At 34.3% G+C, this 19,252-nt stretch overlaps 1 protein-coding gene and 1 long non-coding RNA gene across 14 annotated transcripts in view; one reads left to right on the top strand and one right to left on the bottom strand.

Moving 5' to 3' along the window:
- The window catches only part of LOC145965466 (neural-cadherin-like), a 194,431-nt gene that overhangs the window by 946 nt on the left and 174,233 nt on the right, over positions 1-19,252 (top strand). The gene's annotated exons all lie outside the window — the stretch shown is intronic.
- Positions 1-19,252, bottom strand: part of LOC145965480 (uncharacterized) — a 116,569-nt gene that overhangs the window by 16,635 nt on the left and 80,682 nt on the right. The gene's annotated exons all lie outside the window — the stretch shown is intronic.

Genomic DNA, 19,252 nt, shown 5'->3' with positions numbered 1-19,252 from the left:
AGGTTCTCTCCTACACCCCCAAACAGGTTATTGATTTTGCCCAAGTAAGGAGGTACAGATGTAGCCCCGTACGCCCTGCGGCCTGCGACCTGCTCTCTTTCACCCTTGTCCTCCACTCCCTTCTCTCTCTCTCTCTCTCCCTCTTTCTTTCGGTTATTCCTTCTCGTACTTCATTCCTCTGTCCATCGCTGTCTGTTCGTCCATCCATCTATCGCACGACTGTCCTTGATCCTGCGTATCTCTGAGACAGGTGAACTTATGATCCTTTTATACAGACACATACACACCCTTCTTTTTGAAAATGCGCGTGGCGTTGCATGCTATTCGGCGATATGTCATAAACCGTTGCATTGCATCGAATGCAATATTCAATTCCTTCTCCTAAAAAGAAGGATTGCGAGATGGCAGTGTAGACATTTGTGATGTACAGCCGCGGTGTGTCTTACATGTGGGAATTATACTCTCAAAGGATATTTACTATTGGAAATACTGCGCGTCGAAAGTTCGTTGAAGATGCTGGAAATCGCACGTAGGAGATAAAATGGATTCGCGCCGACCGGATCCTGCAAATTGCGTTGACACGATAAACACGCTTCGGTATAATTGCAATTTATGTGATCGATGATGCGTTTATGCTTGTCAAAGTTTATCATATCGTTCTATGCTAAGATTCTTCAAGCAATCTCTCCTTAATTTTAATACGCGAGAAATTATTCATCTCTAAATGTATCCCAAGATTTATTTCAACCGAAATCTCGAGTAAACAAGCTGTTATAGTCGCTTATATTAAAATTAAAGGCAATCGCAAAATGTCATAGCATGCCTCGAGACGGGCATGCCATCGATCACATCGATATTGCGTGAATCTGTCGCATATATAGCCTCTATTTTTTCCGAAAGCATTCCATTTTATCACGAGAGCTTGTCGCATATCGTCGATATAGACTATATAACATACAACTCTTACGTGGCTCTAGAATATTTATATTCTAGTCTTTCAATTATTCATTCTAGGCACATAATCTGTTGTCATCAATTCTTAAATAAACATTCATATTGTATAAATATTTATATTGCATATCGATACATATTTTCCAGAGTCAAAAGAGAACTCATACGATCCTCGCACGTGTACAATAAAAATAATGAAAGATGTATATAGAAGATTTATAAGACTTTTTATATCAAATTTGTTCATTTCCTTTAATTTGTTGACAACGTTACTTGATTAAATTTAAAAAAGAAAGTTACGCTTATGAATTTTATATCGTCATCCATAGTAGCTGTTGTACGTGATTCTTGTTTTCCTCTTTTTTAATTCGAAAAAAAGCTTTCGGAAGCTTTATTAGTCTTTACTTTTTTTAGAGCAATATCACGTAATTGATTTTTTATTATAAATGAACGCTTAGAAAATCATTGAACGATATAGTTTTCTTTAATTAAGTTAAAATGTTATTTTCATAGCATATTTAATATTTAAATATCAGGTAAAATGTCAAGTTTAATAAATGACTGCATTATTTATAGCGGTATGACAAAGGAAAGAAGGAAAGCCTCCGGCTATCCTGTGTGTTCTCAATTTTGCCATATATATAATTTCGCTTTTAGAAATAAATACAGACTTAAACACGAATAATAACTTATTTGAGAAAACGTACAAGCGTGATGTAAAAAAAATTCTAAAAATAAAACATTATGCAAAATTCTTTCGTTTCCCGATATTCTCTCGGATCGCCAGAGGAGTTATACCGACGTGTCAATGAACCTACGTGGCACATTGTGTGTGGAGTAACGTGACTAAAGTGTGCTTCAGACAGTGGTTACGAGCAGATTCCAACTGACACCGGGGGATCGATCCGTCGGGGAACTTTTCACGGCGTTGTGTGGTCTTTCGCGAAACCGGCGACTCGTAGTAAATCAATAGAAGCCACGTGAACCGGCGACGAGACGATCGTTCTGTCACGCTCCATCCGTGGAAGCGCGTCCTCCGCGAATTCGGCGAGCAAGCGGATCGATAATAATTCGGCTGAGGCCGCCTCCGCGAAGGATTTGACCCTTTGAACTCTCGACGGTTTCCCGGCCTGACAATCGCTTCCTCTTATCGAGCCATTCTTGCGCAACATTTCTGTTAATATTAGTATTGGAGCCTGCATGACCTTTAACAACATTATCGGAAAGTTTCGAGTAAACTTGAGATTAACGGACGCTTAGAGAAAAACTTGTTTGCTTGTAACTTGTTTTTAATAGTTGGCAGGAAAAAATAGTTTCGAAAGATATCATTATCTATATGCTAATAATGTGAATAATAATGCCCGGTTTATGCAGAATTTTCCTCAAAATCATGTTTTTATGAAAGTTGCCTAAACCATCGTTCGTACGTTTTCATAACTTTCATATTAAAATTCAAATTTCTTAATATTAAAATTAATTTTCTATTAAAATTCACTTAAAGTTAAAGACAAAATTTTATTCTTATTATTAACTTGTTATTTTAAACCTTTAAATCTTAGTTTGATGTACATATTTCGAAAAATTTTTAATCTTGAATATAATTTCACAAAAATCAATCTTTTTATAACCACATTTTTCCTACAGTTTATTCTGTATATATAATACTGAAAACTAATATTTCTTCGATATATTTATATAAAATTTCTCAATAAATACAATATTTTAACTGTATAAATATTTGTAAAGATAACTTCAATTATTTTAATAATATTTTTCTTTCTTCTTATCTCTCCTTGGATGTACTGATAAGTTGAGATTCGTGATGAGCAACATGTGATTTTTATTGATATAACTGCTTTTTGCATTAAATAGTGATTACACAGTTATTCAACGCGCAAATTATCGAATAAATATATGATATATGATAAATATATGAACACCCATAACATACTTCTTATATAAAGTTTGCTGGCTATTCATAAAGGAATTATTCAGAAATCTAACATTAATCAAACATGACTAATGGACTTTCGGGATTTATATGTATAATTTAACTACCCTCCCATTTCTAAACACGTTTACGTTACTCATTTAACATAATTATTAGAATATACAGTCATCTATTATAATAAAATAATAATGTTGGGCATGTTTAAAATAATAATGATGAGATGACTTGTTATTCGCGCAACAGAATTTTATTTCTAAGCTTCATCTGCCATATAAAATATAAGAAAATATTTTTAGAAGAATTTTTAAATGTATGTGAAAATATATACACATGTAAAACTGGCTTTAAATACCGAATAAGCTTCACGAGAGACTTCACATTTTATAATCAATGTCAAGTTATAAATACCCGTAATATTCCAAAAAATAATCTAGAGTCACTCCACTATCTCAGAGCGGATCTTTAAGAGGCATCTCGATAAAAATAGCACATAGGCATGTCTGACTTGCCGCATCCGACAGAAGTATCGCAACTATTTCTGAAATTATTTGGCACGAGATACATTAGTGACGTGTCTAGAATACTTTGCAACGTCGAGAAAAATCACAAACTTGCAGATTGTATCGAAAAAAAATATCAGCATGCATTCGTGTCCATTTCGTATCCATTTCGTGTCCATTTCGTCGTTGATCATGTTTCCATGTTTATTTTTTTTCTTCTTTTAAATAAAAACACAATTACTCGGAGATGGCGGAAACATCCCAACATTTTTGATGTTACTTTTGTGAAAGCGTTATTTCGCGTCGCTCGCACGAGATGTTTGCTTTAATGACAGCGTAAGTAAACGTGTAGTCGGCGCTTTCAAGTTAATCCTGAAATTGGAGTGATTCGTATAATTTCCTCGCTTTTGAATGCCCCGCAAAATAGGATTTATCTCTAAATCCCCGGCGTGTGCCCAGCGGGAAAGCGGGGGAAAGGGCGAGAACGGTCAATAGTCTCGAGGTATAGCGTCGTGGCCGCAGTAACTATATTCCTAGACGCGCAATTTAATTGCTTTCGTGGCATCGCATCGCGGGGCTTCATGCTCATGTCCTTTTCTATTTCTCGTTTTGATGGAAATCTGATTGTCTAACGAAAGCGACGATAATCTGGGGAGATACAGCGACAATGATGATTGCCGGCTGATGACTGCACGGATGGCGATCCATCGGAGCGTCGGGTTAATTGCTTTCGTCCCATCGAATCATCGGTCCTTGTTTTTCATTCCTCGTGTGTGCGGATCGTTCTCGTAAAATGGGTTTATCAATACAATTCAAATATCTCGGCGAAAATGTCAATAATATCGAGCTAAAATGCGATGTCATCGCGGTCACTATAGCTTCCAGGAAATAAAGGCGGATTGGCCTCGTCGGATAATGTAAAGGGTGAGATAAAATAAAATGAAAAAAATTATTACTTATAAGCACAGAAATATGTGGCTATACATATAAGTAGGAATATTGTCATATATTTTCTCGCAGATAATAGACTCTAAATTGAGATAGATGTGGAATGTCGATGCAAGAATCGAGCTGTAAGGATGCAAACAGACAATATTCTATTCGTTAATTAATTTCAAGCAAATAAATTTTTATTAAATTTTATTAAATTAAATTAATTAAATTTTAATTTAATATGACACACTTAATGCCATAATGTTCAATAAAGTGCTATATTTATCATAAAATTTTCACTAGGAAAAATTGGATTTTGAATTTATTAGAGAAATTGAAAATCGAAATGACCGATGATTGATTGGACAGTAAAGTGGATAATGCATTATTATCCTTATTTGTTAACATTTAGCATATTAATCCCAGAAATGAGCATCGGGAAACCGTAATAAAACAGAATTTAGGATGTTTGGAATATCACGTTTTGATCCATAATTCATTCGGCTAATATAGCGCAGTATATATTGCGAAACTATCGATATTCTCTCGAAAAGCGGCTCGAAAAGCACGACTGTACGACTGTCGTATTGTGGAATACGTCCGTATGCGCCATATCATCAGTCATACGATGTAAAACTAGCAGGTGTGGCAATACGAAGATGTTCGTTTGTTCAATTAATGGCGGCTCTTCAATCAAAACTCTGACCCAAATGCGAATATCCAATACGGTCTCGCTTGCCGTAACGTATTTTCACGTTAATAACAGCGCAAAGTAGGATTAGCGTATAGTTAAGTGTATTATAAAGTTTTGCAATTTATCTTGTATGATTAAATGGCATAATCAAAATCTGTGGATTAATTGAACGATAATAATAATAATAAATTTGTATAACGAAATTTTCACAAATTACATTTTTTCTTTTAACCTAAATTCAATTTTTCGATTATTTTATCATCGTTATTCAAGTATTTTCCACAGTTGTTAATTTCGTTAATAATTATTATACGTTGTTCCATTTATCGAGGTGTATTCGATTTTACACGCGTTTTTCGAAACGTGGACGTCATCGGCTCGTATTTGGAACACAGATCCGGATTTATCTCGCCTCTGGTACGTACATTATTGCACCTGATGTCTTTACTTAATCTATTGACCATGTGCCAAAAATCAAATATGCTGCAATTATTATTTTTCTGATTTTTTAGAATACGTATTATAATTGCTGATATTCAAGAAGTCTCATTTTGGATAAAATGTCATAAAAAATATAATATGAAAATATTTTTTCAATGTTTTTATACGCACTACGATTTTTAGGCATTTTATTTGACATTATCTGATTGAATAACTCGAAATATCCACCAGCAATTCCTCAACAACTATTCAAATACTCATTTTATCGCCAGTCTATCCCCGGTAACGAGGCTTTCTTCGGCGCTGTAACTTGCGGAACGATTTCCGCGAACAGAAATTTTTCAAGTTAATTTCGTAGAGCTGAGCGTCGATGAAGCCCAGATGTAACGGCGCAACCGTTCGCTAATTGCGTTCGCTGCATCAAAACAAAATCGCCGCTTGTGTTGGCCTCGAGCGATTTGCAAAACGGGGTCAATGACCAAGCGGCTGCGTAGCATGGAAGCCCGCCAGTGTGTCCCGAAATACGACGGAAGTTCTATTCGCGGGTCAACGTTTTCCAAGCTGGCCGTACCGGCCAAGTTCCGACGCAGCAGGGCATGTTCATTAGAAACAATGGGTTCGATCGCGATTTAGAATACTGCATTGGGGTTTACGAAATCCCATTTGAGAGACTGCGTCTCTCTGTACAAGTATATATTTCTAGTAATATAAACATTCTATAAATGGTATGTGTGTAGAAAATTAATGAATCTTAATGTTCTGAGCGCGAAAGCAGGAAATATAGCATAAGAGCTTGGCATTAATTTGAAAATAATTGTTATGTAGCGTCTAGATAACAAGGATACATTTTTCTCTTTCTCTCTTCGAGAAATATCAAAGATTGATGTATCAAATAAATTTAAAAACTATTATTAGATTATTATATTGGGTTATATGTATATGTACAAAGATACATAAATATTAAAGATTGGCACAATACATAAAATAAGCGTCGATGCATATGGGAAAGGTGTCGGACAATGTACGAAATTATTGATTCAACATACTGACATATGTTGACACGCGCATACATACGATGCATGTGCGCGCGTTTTCTCCTTTCGTGTGTAAAGGCTCGCCTCTAGTAAAGAGCATAACGTTAGAAAAGAAAACTGACGAGAGAATTTTAAATGCGACGTCAAACGCCATCAGATGCATAGAGCTCGTTAAACTCCGTACACAATGTTTGGATAGCATATTAATATTATTAAATATTTCAGGATCTAGTCAGTCAACTGTATCGACTATGCGCGCCATTTTCCGATAAAAAATTCAATTGCAAAAGGAGAAAGCATTATCACGATGACACTTAATATTGACATGATTTTATTTGTTATCATGATTTGTGGAATATATCGGAAATCTGATTATCTGGGTAAAAAACAATTTCTATCTCGAGTTTTCGCGATGGAAAGGTTGAAAATTAACCAGGATTTCGAATCAAAATCATTTCTGATTCCATTTCATTTCAATTCTCTCTCTCTCCGGAGAAAGATATATTTTATAAAATTTTGATTTAACTCCAGAATAGAAAAAGAAATATCGAGGAATTTCAAAATTTATATTTTATTGGAAGAGATTTTATTCTGTTCAATAAAACTGCGATAACATTCCGTTCCTCGAATTTATTTATTACAACGGGATATAAATCTGAAAAGGCAAAATAAATTAATTCTATTCAGATTCTATTCGAATCCCTGGGAGATTAATGTGTACCGTCCAAATCTACCAGAGACGGATTGACGTAGAAAAATCGGAAAATATGTATGCAGCGGATGCTTTTCGAATGTTCAGCGCGAATGTTGCAGTCGGTCGATAAATAAATAATGAGACTAGATATTCTTAACACAGTCGTCGCTTATCGATCGTTCAAGATGGCTTCGCTCTACAAATCTCGTGGAATCTTCAGTTCCCTCTTTCGCATCAAAAATCACCGACTGTTAACGCCGAATCCCCCAGTCTCGAAATGTTAATTCCCGCGGTCTTTATTATTATTGTACACGAGGCTTAACATCGATCCTTCGCCGTTTGTACACGACTAAGACTCTTTAACATTTGCGTGCAACAAGATTTCTAAGCCGCGGCTTAGATCAAAGTTCACGTTCACCTCGCCGATTGCGCGGGGAATGAAGTGTGTATGCATATTGCATAATATATTTCCTCGTAATTGTAGAGAAAAAATCTGACATGGTATCGCGCGATTACCCGCCATCCTACATATACTTTAACGCTATTTTTCCATTCTCGGAAACGAACGCAAAATTACTCAAAAATTGACCGTAGAAATATGCACGAAAACGTAGAGCCATAATCATCTGTCAAAATGTACTTACATAATATTCTATTAAGCATTTATGTTTAAGCGAAACAAAGAAAAAAGAGCAATCAATAATCATACAAATAACTATTATTAAGTTGTTGAACGAGAGAGTATATAATAATTCTTGCAAATTACTTCTTACACGATATTATTATTTTTCTCTGGTTGTAAAGTGCATTTATAAACATTTAATATTATTTTTCAATCTTTCTTGTCATTAACTTATAATTAGATGTAATAAAGATTTATTATTTTTTATACTTTTTATAGTATTTAATATTTTCCTAAAAATATGAATAGTATTTTATTCCACGATATTGATTAAAATCTAAGATATATCATAATAATTATGAAAATTAAAATTGTAAAGTATAATTTAGATGCGTTTTTTTTGTCAATTACTCTCGTTAATTTTTGATAGAGGAGAATAGTATTATGTGTGTGATGTCATAGGGTAAATTAAGACACCATGAGATTAATTAAGAGATAATTAAAGTTGCCGCAATATAACACGTCTCTAAGTTTAATTCTCCTCACGTTAATGTTCAAACTCTTAATACTACAAACAATATTATTAAGTATCTTAATTTATTTTAATAGGTTTTATACACAAGTATTCACAGATATTGTATGGAGATTTTTTGCATATCAAATAGTAATATACCTTGAAAATAATATATGTAAATTTGTGTAATTACTGTCGTGTAATTATTCTTTTGTAAAAATGCAGTGTGATTATAAAGCATTTCATTTGCAATATTATTTTCAATGTAAATAATTAGCATTTTGTATTTATTTATTTATTATAAATAACATAATATAATGAAGATATTGGTAATTTATATATACTTCATAATTTTATTAATATATCAAAATTTATTTATAAAAATATTTAAAAAATATTTAAAAAATTTGATTCTTTTAAAATATATTGACCCCAAGATATATCGACTTATTAAAACCAAGAGATTATTACACTTGTACTATGAAGTCAATCGTTCCCTTTAAACGCTTGTAGTTTGGTCATTACATAAACGTCATACAACAAAAGTGCACTTCTAAATATTTAATCTCTCCCTTTTTCGTTAAAGAAATGAAAATGATCGCTAACAAGAATGAAATAAAAGTGCGTGCGCACTGCGGTCTTTATTGATGCGAGGATAAATCGCCATTTCCTCGTGCTTCGTCCACCCTCGTTTCTCGAAGGGATGACTTTCCCCTTTTCGCGCACGCAGTTTGCGCAGCTTCACCGCGGAGCGAAACGTCACGAAGCAGGACACACACCGACCGACGACACCGTTCGTTCGTGATGCCCTGAAATATGCAGCCCGAGCGTCTGACGTTTGTCATTGTCTGCGCCGACTAAGAGTTAGGTCGGGTTATCAGACCGCCACCGCCCGCGAATATCGCGTTCCATTCGGTGCACCGCACGATTCCTGAGGTAATATCGCCGCGCGAATCGGGAACGAAATTTACATAGTTCTCTCGAATATATCCCCCCTTCCCTCCCTCCTCCCCCCCTCGACTCTTTCCACCGTGCTCTCGCGTCCTTTCGCCGGTCGCTAACGAGCCGTGGAGGAGTCTTTTCAAAGACGCCCCGCCATCGTGTTGAGCGCACACCATCATCGGGGAAGCCTAGCTAGGTAGGTCTTTCCCCGCCGAGTCGCCAAAATCGCTGTACGAGAACTTGGAGGATCGTTACCGCCAATGGGTGTTTCCGCGAAACCGTACCTCGCACCCCCTACAAACGTCTAATTAGGGTTCATTGTTATTTGCGCACGTATGGGACTTAAATCTCGAGACTACGGCGACGATCGTAACGCGTAACCGCTTCCGCTCCGCTTGGTTATCGCTTCCCTTCACGAGCGAACTTTCGAGCGCAACTTGGGCGATCAGATAGTATCGTTACGTAAAACGTCGTGTGAAAAGTATTCGCATAAATTTTCTCTTGTAAAGAGCGCCGCTTTTTTTCTCTTTAATTTGTAATTACCTGAAGAAAATAAGAGTAAAGCAATCAGTATCAATATTCGCTGTCCTTGTCTTTTTAAGATTAATTAATTTTTTTACGTCATATTATCAATCGTTTGATTGTTTATATCTAGCGTAAAAGATTCATATTATAATTTTTGAAATAAATTTATCTTACACGTCTTTTTGAGGTACTTTATCATTTTAATTATTTAATCAAGACGTCTAGCGTATATGTATGTATAAGTTCTCTTTCTTTAATTATTCTATCACACTTAAAAATACCGAGAGAGAGAATCGTGTATCGCTTTAAAAATTTATTCTTTTCTCTGCATTTAGCGAGAAGCTTCTTGAATTCAGGACAAACGGACAAAGATGGATCACTTTCAAGATCCGAGTTATATCGCAGTAAAATAAAAATTTTACATTATACTTCCTTTTACATCTCCCTCTTCTTTCCTCCTCCCCCCCTGATGTTCTATTCGAATCGTGTTATCCGAGTGACATGGATAAGGCCATTTATGGAGCTTGTCAATAGTAATTCTGATATCGATGTGCTATTACGTAATATCGAAATTCGATTTTGTCGCCTTTTCTTAGCGCGTATCGGGTTTGGTGGCAGGTAATCTCCCGCATTCGTAATCTCCCGCATCAAGTTCGACAAATAGCTTTGGAAAGTGTTCTGAAAACACGTATCGATCGTCCATCCTATCTCATACTACTATAAATTCCTTTAATCATTATTGAATATAAATCAGAGAAATATATTACGGTGATTTTTTTCATACAAATTAATTAAATTTTTATCTTCTGTATAAAATTATTTGTAAACTTTGTTTCATGTTTTTTATTATATTCTTCTCTCGTTTAATATCTACACATGTTCAAGAGTATTATTATTATTTGTTAACAAATATTATAACAAGTATTATTACTGTTAACAAATATTTATAACAAGTATTATTACTGTTGAAATTTATCAAAGATAAATTTATGTATTATGTTTTAAATGTTCAACTCAAAAATACGTTTATAAGTAAAACGGATATAAATAGTATTATTATTGTTTCATGTTATATAGAAAGCAATTGGCAATCATATTTGCAGCAGATAAATAAAATAGTAAAGTTTTGCAGCTTTTATAATATTTTATATTTTTCCTTTTTCTTTATTTAAAATTTCTTGTCCATAAGTTACATATTACGTCAAACATTCTCTAAATTTATGTTTGCTTTAAACATATAACTAATTACACACTAGTTAAACATACAACTATAGTAACAAGTAATATTATAAATAATTTGATGTTGCGGGAGAAATGATTATAATTTCTGATGGATTTTATAAAATAAATTTCGTATTATGTTTATGCATTCAGTTATAATACACATATGATTATATATCGTATAATTTTCTTGTGTCTTCTCCGCTTGCTTGATAAATTGAAGGCTTTTCCGCTTATAATGATTATTAATGAGGGTTATGAATCCTCGCAGTTATACGAATGAATAAAACACGAATATAGGGACGCGGATAAAAAGGCTTAAAAGGAGAAAAAGGCAAAAAGACGACCACTTACGAAAAGATGATGAAACGTGTAATTTTTCCAGTGCGTGTTATAAATATCTAGTGTTGTTATGTTTTATCAAAATTGTTAATTTCTGTCGTATTAAAAATTTAAGATCGATGCAATTAATATTTGAATAGATCTATATTTATAAAATAATTTCATATTTTAATTTACATATCAATTTCGGATTATAATATATTGCGCGATAAAATATTTAGAATAAATTTTAACATTTATTATTTAGAGTAAATAATTTCAGTATGCATGTACGAAAGGTACAAATTATTTTTAAGAACATTGAAGAAGGATTGTGATGCTTTTCGATAAAAAAATTATAAGATAAACGGCATTTTTTAAAATTAAAATAAAGAAAAAATTAAATTAACGCTTCTAAATCACGATTATATAAAATTTTTAAGGCTTTTTTCCTTCGTTCCTTTCGAATTTCTTCCTTTTGACCTTGATCGAGTGCAAACTCCGCGGGACACACGCTAACGTTGAAGAGCCGTAATGGGGCAAACATCCATACTAATTAGGAGCGTGTCCGCAATAGGCCAATAACGGGCCCCAGGGGTGAATTGCAATCGTGGCGAGGGAAATCTCTCACCACGCCACCGCTGTCCTCGTAGGTCGGTGATACAATGAACGAGGAGGGCGCTACCGAAGGGTGAAAACACAATGAGAGCTCGAAAGATCGAAGCAGGAAGGTTGACGGGACGAAAAGCAATTTTGTAAATAGGGAATAGTCAGGTTGGGATTATTCTAGGCACTAGGATGATTCAATCGGGCGATTTTATAGCTAGCAGCTGCGAATCTCGGAGGAATAGAAGGAACGAAGGAACCCGGAGGGGGAGTTAACTGTTGATTAAGCATTGTCGTAGATATCAGCCACCGGTATTATCTCGTGCACGATTTACGCGAACGAATAACGTACTCGACGACCGCCGTGACGACATAATGCTTGTTTTATCACTACCCATTATCGTCGTTACTTACTTGCGATCGTTCGTTAAAAGACGGTAGAACGCAATAAATCTCAGTATCGAGTTAATATTGTCGAAATGATATGTAAGGGAATTTTAAATTCTTAATTCAAGAATATCTGTTCGGTATTAAATTATAATGAACTATGTGAATAAAAAAGTATTTGATCGAGAAAGTTAAGTGTTCCATCATGCAGTTTTATTTTAATGAAATAAGTGAATTCATATCTCCTCAAGTTTTTAATTTTACTTTGATTAAATATTCTCTAGATAAAAGTGTAATAAATAAAATATTGATTTTGTAAATTATTATAATTTGAAAATATTTTCTAAGAATTTTAATTAACAAAAAACATATAAATTAATTTTTAACATATTAATAATTAATTTTTAAAATATTAATGTTTTGTAAGAAGAGAAAACTTTTAATCACTCATAAAATTAGAACATTGATAACATGTTTTTACTAAACGAGAATCGTTTCGAAAATTATTAAAAAATTAAAACAACTCTGTCAAAAATTTGCTGCAGTCAGAACGATATAAAGACGGACAATATTGCCGGCCAATATTGGACAGAATCTCGCTATCGATTTCGCCGATGCAAGCGAAATACGTTCTTACGCGTGTATCACGAATTTCGCAGAAGTCAGGGACGATCTATTCACAGAGTGTGCGCGCTTTCGAAGCTATTTTTACGGTTCGCAGCGGGGATATAAGCCGAGTTAGCTGCACACCGCAGGGTTTTACATATCCGCCGAGTATTATGGAGTTTAGTCACGCCATATGGTGTCGATGGAGCGCAAAGGGTTGCGCCAGTCCTTGAGAGCCTAAAAGGCTGAGCTCTGTCGGCGCTCAGTCCTTCACCTTGGATTCTCTTTCTCCTTTTTTATTCTTTCCTTCTCGAGTCTACTGCAGAGAAGGACTCCGGGCTCTTTTGTGTTTGGGCCATCGGCGCTCTTTACACGCGTTTCACGGTCTGCTGCCGTGTTACGCGCTTTCGCGGTTTCTCCAGCAACGTCTGTCGCAAATGACGCCGATACGAAGCCCATTCATTTCGATGGACAGTGACGCGTGAATGCAAAGACAGAAGTACACGGGCTCGGTAATCTTAATGACTCGTTGCAACGTTCTGCGATTGTCATCGGTCCCCTCGTTGCGCATAATGCACGGCACGACGTTTCAAGATGTTGAAAAAGTATTTCTTTTTACGCGTGTTTCGATGTTTGGAGCTTCCGCCTTGAATATTCAACACGATGCATATCGTTACAATATGCATCGTGTCATCGCATATGAACGATTTAGATAATAAAATTTTTAATGAAAGAATTTATAATTCTTTGAGCTGCTCTTCGTGAAAGGGGATTTTTGCATTTTCTTTGCCTATCGACTCCTCAAAGCAACCAGAGGCTTTTGCGATAAAGGCAAACTTGAATATAAAATTTTAAATTAAAGTCATCGCTTGTAATAATTAAATATCATATGTAAATAATTATTTACTCCAATTACGATTATTTAAAAGCGGTTTTATAATGATTACAACGTTTATTCATTTGTTAGAATAAAATTATTATTGCCAACTTAAATTAATTAATTAAATATAATTATTTTTTTAAATTGTAATAATAATTAAAAATTTAGTTATTACTAGTCATTAATCATTTAAAAAGAAAATTCACGTGCAATGAAAGAGAGTTTCAAATTGCAATTGTATTCTTAAAATCTATAAAAGTAAAGCTTAAAGCAAGCTGTTTTTCATTGGCATGTTCTCATTGTACGTATCCCAAGAATTACGGGCATTACGTTTTTTATGTCTCGTGTGGATTCTATGCACCGCGTAAATCCGGTTACGTATACGCTTTTCGAGCACACACGTCGAGTGATGGCTTATCCGGCTCACAGGACTTTTTCCAAGTTGGCAAAAAAAAATTTTGAAAATCGAGAAGTACAAGTGGGTCGCTGCGATACCAACTTGATCCACTTTGCCCTTAATGTCCTCGCAATATTGCTCAAGAAAAATAAGAACCTAGACGGGCAAAGTAGACGTGGCGTGTTTTGCAACGATACGTCCTGTTCCATCTATTTCTTCTGGGTACACGAAAGTCACTACACAGCAATGGCGTCTGCTTATATTGCAGCAGCTTATCGCGCTGTGTACTTTCCTATTTAAGCATTAAGACTCGGTTCACATTTAAAAAAAGCTGCATGTATTGCGAAAATGCAATCTTATTTAAAATTCAAAGGCAGTTAACTCTATTTTCATATAATCATTTTTATAGAAATATGTATTAATAAAATATTATAGAAAGGAAGTTTATACATCTGTGTGCGTTATAAAAAATCGAATCCAAGTTTAATTTTATCAAAATTTTTAAAATTGATTATTAGAAAAGTTACAAAGACAGCTTCTCTTGAGAAACTTCTTTATCTTGAAGATAAAGATTATTCCAAACTTATCGTATAAAATAAAATCAAATCTCCTAAGATATTTTTTGTAGATAATCTATTTTCTTTCTTAATTTCTATTGATTTTTAACTAAACTAAAATATGATTTAGTTTGACTAGTTGACTAGAAAAAGAAATTTATATTTAATATATTTAACAATTAATTAATTTGTGTTTACAAAATTTAAACTTTTTTCAGGAAATGACTGTATTTGTGCTTTGAATAAATTACATTTTCTCTTGTTCAACAATGCACGTGTAAGAAAATACACGTGTGAAATTGTTGCAGTAGATTGAAGTATGAATAAAATGTTAGATTAAATTTTGCATTAATATTTTTTACACGTGGGAATTGTTTCATGTTATTACACAATCGTTGTATATTGGGCGAAGAGAGAACGTTGGCACACAATTCTGTCAAGTCATTTATTCCATTACACGAGATATATCTCTCGCCGTTTGAGTTTCGTATATTCAAGTAGCCCCATGCGTCGAGTTCCCTTTGAAATTCTGGTATATTTATTCCATCGAATGGAAATATCCCCTCGCACATCAGAAAATCGCGAGCGCAACGAATTCGAGCAAAGCTGCGAAGCTGTAATATTACCACCTACGAGATCGAAATTTAACATAAAATATTTGTGTCGCGAACAGAAAGTTTTCCAAAAATCTGGAGGATTATAGTTGAACATAAATGCGTGATTTATCTCTAAACAATCGCTGATGACAGATACATTTTTTCTTTTTCCCTTATTTGTCTTTGTTTTATATCTAAAATATTTCTATAAGTCTATCTACTTTTTCATCCCTTTATCTGAAATAAGCTAAATTATAAAATAGATATTAATCATTCTTCATGTAGATCTATTTTGTAGATAAAACTATGAATCCTATTAACAATTAGATGTTATCAGATTTATTAATGTCTTCTATCTAGAGTTTACAGTTTACTCTAAAGCTTGTTAATCTACCATGAGTAGAAATTTAGGTCATAATAGCCAGCACGTGCACGCGCAAAATAATCTGGGAAAACAAATTTTCTAGTGAAAACAAAACAACATTCATATAAAAATTGCAAATACGTTTATGTTTGATATGTAAAAAGTCAACACGCTTTCATGATATTTATCCATAAAAATGCTTTCCAGCCATTTTTCTCAGAAAAATAAAGTAAAATCATAGATTGATATCATAGTCGTAAAGCAAGCCGCTGATGTTAATGCAGATCAATTTGAAATAGATTAGAGCCGCTAAATAAAACCGAGAGAGAGATATAGTTGAGATAAATGATAGCGTGCGGACGAAAGGCTGTTGAAAAATGGCGAGTAATGGCGCGTTAGAGATCAAAGTAGTATCGATCACAGTATCAAAAGAAACATGTGTGGCAATCTCTCTCTCTCGGCGGTGTACATTTCCTCCTGATGTATATTCTTCCGTTTCTCTAATGACATGGCTCTGCCCAAACATCTGGTGGATCCCAGTGTGTTCATTGATTTAGTAGAGACGGTCGAGTTGTTCGATAGCAGGTTGCTATCCCATCACGGACATCCTTCCATCAACATGGTGCGAGCATGCGACAGCCACGACGACACCGTTTTGTAGCATAACAATGAGATGTACGTGACACGTGCTATATGTGTGTATTAACCCTTTGGGATTCGGAATAATTTCGCGAGAGAGAGAGAGAGAGAAAGGGGATAGCGTACAATTACGTCTAAATTTAGACCTCATTACTGTATCCTACGTGTTTTGCCTAACAGAATAACAAATTTCTATTTGCATTATGAATCAAAGAGGTTCTTTTTAAATTGCAATTGTCAGTTATTATCTTTAATATACATTAAATTTTGCTTGATAAAATTTTGATGGCTTCTCTAATCTTATTTATTATAATCCTTGATGTAAATAAAATAAAAAGATATAAATATTACCTCGAAAGGAGTAGTAAAGATTATTTTGCAAAGTATTTAGAAACGCTGTGATAAAGAAATTGTAATATATTAAATGTGCTTTAATATACGATACTTTGAAAAGTCGATTAAAAATAAATGGAAGTGATCATTATTATGACAAATGATAAAATTTAACTCTGACTCTTATGTCGTATTTACTAAGCGAATATACGGACATCCGGCATTTTTCCACGCATTTCCTAATTATCAGATGTCGTGATCCCACGATGTACATCACGAACTCGGTCATTACATGCGCAAGTGCGGTAATTTTTTTTCGATCTCGTTAGAACCATGGACTGTCCGAATTATATAGTTTCACGGATATATGTACATCAAGCATAAAATGATGATTCGATATTCGTTTAGATAGGAATATCGTATGTAATATTCGAATTTTTTTTACACATGAGAGATTATTTTTAGAGAGATAACATGTTCGTGTCATCACATTTGAAACGTGGAAAATAAATGAGAGTTCTCATGCGATGATGCATCGCAAAAAGTGGATCGAGATTATCTTGTAAAATCGAGATTCTTGAATTCTTTTTATGCGAACTACGGTATAAATTTTCACATATATACATCATTGTGTGGTATCTCACGTTCATGCGGGGAAATGCAGACATATATATCTTCATGTGCAGCCGAAAGATGTATATTAAACGATTTAAATATCGAGATGGTCGTTCTTTTAGCAAATCGTCCATCAAGCAAATAATTGTAAATTTAACTCAACAACTCTCAAACTCATATAAAGATATAATCTATTTCGAGTGACAAGAGATGTTATCATTCCCTTATTAATGAAAAAGAAACATTAAAGTTAAACGTCACATGCTCTTTAAAAGTGAATCAGTGAAAATATCACTAATTTAAACAGTAAAATAAGATCAGAAGAGAATCAGTGAGTATTTTACTGATCTTCAGTGGAAACGCTTACTTTTTTGTTATTTTATCTTATATCTCACTGATTATGGTCAGTTAAAATAAAATTTACTGTAAAACCAGTAAATTTTACTGTAAAACCAGTAATCGCTAGTTCGTTCGTTTACCGCTACGATCGCTATCTCTCTCGTATTTAATTTTAGTCATAAGAATTATATAAAGTTTGCAAAGAGCGACATTTAAAATTAGAAGTATTACTTCGATTTAATTTTTGATACAATCTCAATAGAGAGGCTTCAGATATTAAATCGATCTTTATAAGTCGGACAAATAAATGTCTGGCGACTTAATGAAAATTATTCGTTCGTTATTTATTTAAAATAACAAGTTCAATATGCATGTAATATATAAATAAAATAAAATTTTTAATATAATAAATATTTAGTAAATATAAATAAAATTTTTAAGTTTATATGAAACAGGTAGAGAGATGAATTGTAATTTAATATTACCTACTGACAATAACGAAAGAAATATTACTAATATTAAGAAATATTACTGATTGAAACAGTCAAAATTATTAACTGATTCTTTCAATAAAATATCACTGATTTACAGTGCTGTACTTATAACTGCTGTAATAAGTGACTATTTACTGTTTTTCAGTGATAATACGCTGATTCACTTTTAGAGAGTGTATTACAATTTTATGCTATTTCCATTTTCGTTAGAAAATGGCTTGAAAAAGTGATTCAGTTGATGTAAAATATATTACTAAAAATTATTTTTTCATATTTGTTCTACTTGTGTGTTAAATAAGATTTCTATATAAAATGCTAGACATCGTTATCGATTCATTATCGGAGTAGTAACTGTGTTAAGGACCATTAACCGTGCTATAGACTTGACCTGATCCGTTTTACAAAGGTGCATCAAACCTTAGGCAGTATTACATAATGACATTGTTATATTGACATCGAGATAATGCATTGAAGAGGGTCGTTATTGCTTCGTCAATACAAGTGTGACTGCAGATACTTGATGAACATTATGGAGAATATATATTATCGCAGCGTAAGTATCTCATGCGCACTGCCTTAATGGCAGTTGGCGGCCGTATGGACGAAAACACAGGTGCACGAACGAATCCTGAAAGTTTGAAACGCTATCGCGACGTAACCGCGTGCGTCCCACGCCAGCGAGAGGAATCGTCGAGGAAACTTCGCAGATTAACTGCCTCTAGCAATGATATAGCGAGGGAAAGGGAGAAAAAGAGGGGGAGAAAACGCGACGGTGGAGCGGCAACGAGGGTGGTTTCAGACGCATGCAACCGCTATCGATTGACAACCCTCGACCCCACCAGCGCTGCTACGCCATCACTACCACCGCCACTACCAACACCACTACGTATCAACGTCACTACTACCATCGTATCGTGGTACCAGCACGATCTCAAGTCGCTAGCAGCGACGACGGCGACGGTTGTCTCCTGACTTTTCTCTCAATCAATTCAAGTAACCTCTCATCCCTGTCTTATCAGACTCATTTCAACAATTCATATCTGAATCGCGTGAAATCCGACTTGAGCTCGCGGAATCGCAATTATATGAAATTATA

This window comes from Camponotus vicinus, unplaced genomic scaffold (assembly GCF_025532165.1).
Source record: "Camponotus vicinus isolate PSW18456_S1 unplaced genomic scaffold, iyCamVici1.0 SCAF_14, whole genome shotgun sequence".
In the NCBI taxonomy this organism is placed as follows: Eukaryota; Metazoa; Arthropoda; class Insecta; order Hymenoptera; family Formicidae; genus Camponotus; species Camponotus vicinus.
This window is presented reverse-complemented; position numbering and strand designations above follow the sequence as displayed.